Raw genomic sequence first — 4,806 nt, forward strand, 5'->3', positions numbered from 1 at the left:
AGGTAAGTTAAGCTTGATGATTTGTTGCGGCAGGAGCAGAATGGGCAGAGTGGGTGTGGAACATCTCAATGCAAATCAGTTGAATTTGTGCAACTTGCCAGTTGAACCAATTGAACCAATGTCAGACATAGCCTTTCACTTGGTCCCATTGGGTAAAGGAAGTGATTGCATAACCATACTTCAATACAGATCAAAGGACTCCTTCTTCAATTAGATACCATTTGACACACACAATGGCTACTTCTCAGAGGAGTGTCACTTGCACACCTTTGTAAAACTTAGACATGGAGCTCATTGATTTTACACACTGAATCCTGTGTAACCATTGTTACATGTGTAACCTTCTGATATCCATGGTTCATTTTCAATGTTTCTTCCTCAGATAATACTCTGGGAAAAAAATACTGAATTTCATTCTTACATGTAATTTCCACAGTTCTAAGTATATTCCTCACTTTCGTATGTTAGTCTAGTTTAGGTTTATTCATATCTAATATGGTATGTACATAGTTGAGCATAATTCCTGCTTTAGAGAAATTTCAGTCCATACAAGCTACAGATTCTATTTCATAACATTATGGTCTGCGATACAAAGGGCTCTGCAGCATGATATTGTAAAGATGAGAAATGCTAATCACACACTGCAAGCTCTGAGGGTGCCCTTCCCATCTCTCTCTCTATCTCTCTCTCTCTCTTTCCCCAGATTACAGCTACAGAGTAAAAGAAAACCCACAGAGTAAGAGAGAGTACTGCTGTGTAAGGGTTACAGCATCTGCTGTAGCTAAGATAAATTAAAAACCCCATAACATTCAGAGACACTATAGAGATTGTAGTTTTCTCTCACACTTTGCAAAGTCTTGCCTTCATTTCTGTTTGCAATTCTGATCACATGTTGTATTTGGTATCTTGGACTGGTTATGTTTTCATATCCAACAATAACTAGCCTTAGCATATTGTTAATTACCATTTACATTAAACCCTAGCATTTCTCTTCCTAATACAAGTTTTACAGTTTATCAGTTGTCATTTATTATAAAATGAGACATAAACTAAAATACCAATCTTTGTTCTTTGATAGACAGTATGTTCTTGGTCTAGTCAGAGAAACTGGCACTGGTAGAAAGCCCCACAGAGGAAATGTCAAAAATATCTCACTTGGAAGTCAATATGAACTGTGTTTCCTAGTTAGAAAGTGGAAAATTATGGTTTATTCCAAATGACCTGAATGCAGCATATGCCAATGCATATAAACTAAAAGTCTACAAACTTAATACACTTTTGTTACAGACATCTGCCATGTCTGTATATCACAGGTGATGCAAAAGTCATACATACACTGTTGATTCCAACTACTAGAAACCAATGTAAGGTTTGTAGACTTAGGTTTGGAAATCAAAGCTAGGTCACTGCACATAGTTAAAGGCCAGATCAATCAGGGGATTCTATAGGTACTGGCATCAGAAGGACAAAAATTAGATTTATGTGAGTCACTGACTCATATGTGAGTTGCATAACTTCTGTTTCATGGTTGCATCATTATCTCAGGCTTTGTTCTCAAGGAAAATACAGAAAATTGCATGCCAGTAGTCATCAGTAATGAAAAAGAAGAAGAATATTGACTCATTAATTTCAAAATTGCAATAATTACCTGTAAATACGTAAATGAGGTGAATTGTGATGAAATATTTTGAACAGAATTCTGACTGACTGATAATACAAGCGCTTGAGAGATGATGCATCCTTGCCTTATTGCCTTTCTGGTAAGCTACTGGCTTCACAAGTCATGGTACACTGAGACTAGCTAAATGAACTGAAGTTTACTTTTGATACTAAAACAAGCTACCATGTTAGCCTTTGCTTTTGCCAAATAAGCAAATATTTGACTGTATTATCCATTTCTTGCCTCATTATTCAGTTGAATATTTAATTAGGATAAAAGAATTAGATCAGCAAGGCTGAAAACAGGAGGGTTCTGTTTCAGAAACGTAGGTCTAAGGACTTTCCACACTGTACTATTTAGCATCTTTCAAAAAACCCTTACAAAAAAAACCCTACAGGAATTCTGTGAAGGAAAAAATGATATGCAGGACTTATATCCTCCAGGAATTATTTAAAACACGCACTTCCTGCAGGACTATTGTGTAGGATAGATCTGAAATTCTGCAGGACATGGCAAGTGTTTGTATCCTGCAGGATATATACAGGGGAAATAACTTCACAAGAAAAGCAAAGTATTTTCACAAATGAATTATTTTATGTATTGAAATTATGATGCAATCTGTAAGGTTTCCAAGCCAGAGCGCATTTCGAATCTTAAAAAAAAAAAAAAAAAAAAAAAAAAAAGAATAAAAAAGATAAGAAATGTTTTTATAAATTAAAAGATTTTGTAAATTAAAAAATTACTAGCCGTGTTTGCTAGTAAGTGAGCTAATGTTACAGAAACCGCTGTGTTACAAATACATAACAGAACATTAATTTAGTACACTATAAAGATTAAAGAAATGATTTAATAAAATTGGGACTATACCTCTACGGACACATGATGATTGGTGACAGTTGAATTCGTGGATTCACTACAGCGCCCAAGAGTGATGTCATCTCAGTAAATCAAAACTTTTCTCAAAAAAGATTCATTTACTGGCTCTTTCTGTAAATTACATTGTTACGCCAGTATGTCTGAAAAGTGAGTGTCTTTTTTGTGCGTTGTGAATGACTCATCGTTGAATCATTTACTCAACCATTTAGTTCATGACTAAAACATGTCTTATCCTAAAATAAGGATGCCTACATATCTACTAAAAGACTTCAGAAAGAGTGCTGAAGCAGCATGTTTTTCCCACTGAAAGCAGGTCTACCATTTTTAAATTAATTTTGTTGACTACATAACCTGCAGAATTTCTTTTCATTTACAGGAAATAAGAAGTTGTCCTGCAGGATAGATTAAGTACTTGGGAACTTTATTTCTGCAGGAGGTGTGCAAAAGTCCTGCAGGACTTATAAAATTATAATTATAAAATTATAATTATAAAATTATATTTAAAAAAAATTGTAAGGGGGTAGATTGTTCGATAATTAATTCATACATTAATTTAGAAAGAATGAGAGGTGTGTTATTGGATAGGTAATTAGTACTTTAGCAAATGATTTTTCTGCAGGGTTACGATGGTCATATTTTGAGCATCAGAAAGCTTTCTTTGTCCCCATACACCTTAGCCTCCATTTCAAGCCTTCCATGTGAAATTGTATTGTTTTAAATAAAAAATGGCATTATATTAAAGGGTAAAGCTGGAGCGCATCACAAATGTACCAATAACAGAAAGTGTAATAGGTAGCCAGCTTTTTAATGGCTTAGATATCAAATGGAAACCATTCCTTGAAAATAAAATAAAAATGGCTGGCCTGGAGATAATGTGTTTGTTTTCTATTCTCCACAGGTTATATTGCCTAGATTGCATCCAGGACATTCACGTTGTGGTTCTAATTTTGTGTTGTTACTATATTTGTTTAAAAACAAGAGTATTATGAAGTTGCTAAATGGCTCGTTTTTGTTGTTTTCTTCCGAGAACTATAAGAAGCCTATTTGTGTCGATTTCCTCTAAGAGACAGTGCAAAGAAATAGACAACCAATCAACCTTGTCTAAAAATCACTCAGAGATTAAATATTACTATAATGTACTCATTTATTGAGTAGAAGCTCAATAAGATTGTGAGTGTCAACAGAACAGCTAGTCTACCTGTTCAGTCAAGTATACAGTTCACTTCCCTATAGTCCAAAGAATTAAGATGGTGGATCATTTGTGAAGAATCTTGGTGAATTGGGATATTGTTGATGTCTTCACTCTATCCATGCACAATGGCTTGAGTTTGTTGACGATAGAACAGAAAGTTTCTGATGTCTCTAGGACCCCTTATGGTGTTCTACAGGTGCCCTGCTTTTATTGTTAGGCTGCACTACTAAATCTACATGTACATTTACAGTAAAGTTGCACGTAGATCATCTACAGTATGTCTCTGCACTGCATTAATCAGTTTTGTTTTCAGCTTCTCATGCTTTTCTTTCTACCCCAATTATTGGGCTGCCTATCCTGAGGCCCACAAGGGTCCAGTATCGAACACTGATGTCTACAATCTTTTGCGCCTTTTAAGGCCCCCAAGCTCCCCTGCCATGAAAAGGTCAAAACTTCCTGCTGTCTTCCTGAGATCTATAAACTTCTTTTTGCATTCTGAGATCTATAAAGTTCTGCTTGCATCCTGAGGTCTACAAGCTCATGCTCCAATTCTGAGGTCTACAGTCTCTTGCTGCTTGCTGAGGTGTACAGCCTCCTTTGCATGTCCTGAGGTTTATAAACTCCTGTTCCTGTATTGAGGTCTACACGTCCCTGCTCTTATCCTGAGGTCTACAACTTCCTGTTACTGTCCTGAGGTCTAAAAGGTTCTACTCTTGAGGTCTACAGCCCACTGCTCCAATCCTGATAATCTACAAGCTCTTGCTCTTCTCCTGAGATTTACAGCCTCCTTAATCCATCATAATCCGTCTGTTAGCTCCTTCTCCCATCCTGTGGTGTAAAGCTTACTGGTTCTATACTGTGGTCTACAAGCTCCTGTACTGTCCTGAGGTCTATAAGCACTTGCTCCTGTCTTGAGGTCCACAAAGCTCCTGCCTCTCTCCTCAGGTCTATAGCCTCCTGTTCCTGTCATGAGATCTACAAGTTCCTGCACCTGTCCTGACGCCTACAAAGCTCCTGCCCCTATAATCAAGTCTATAAGCTCCTGCTCTTATTCCGAGGTCTCCAGCCTCCTGCTTCC

The sequence above is a fragment of the Pangasianodon hypophthalmus genome, chromosome 9 (assembly GCF_027358585.1).
Source record: "Pangasianodon hypophthalmus isolate fPanHyp1 chromosome 9, fPanHyp1.pri, whole genome shotgun sequence".
NCBI classification, from domain to species: Eukaryota; Metazoa; Chordata; class Actinopteri; order Siluriformes; family Pangasiidae; genus Pangasianodon; species Pangasianodon hypophthalmus.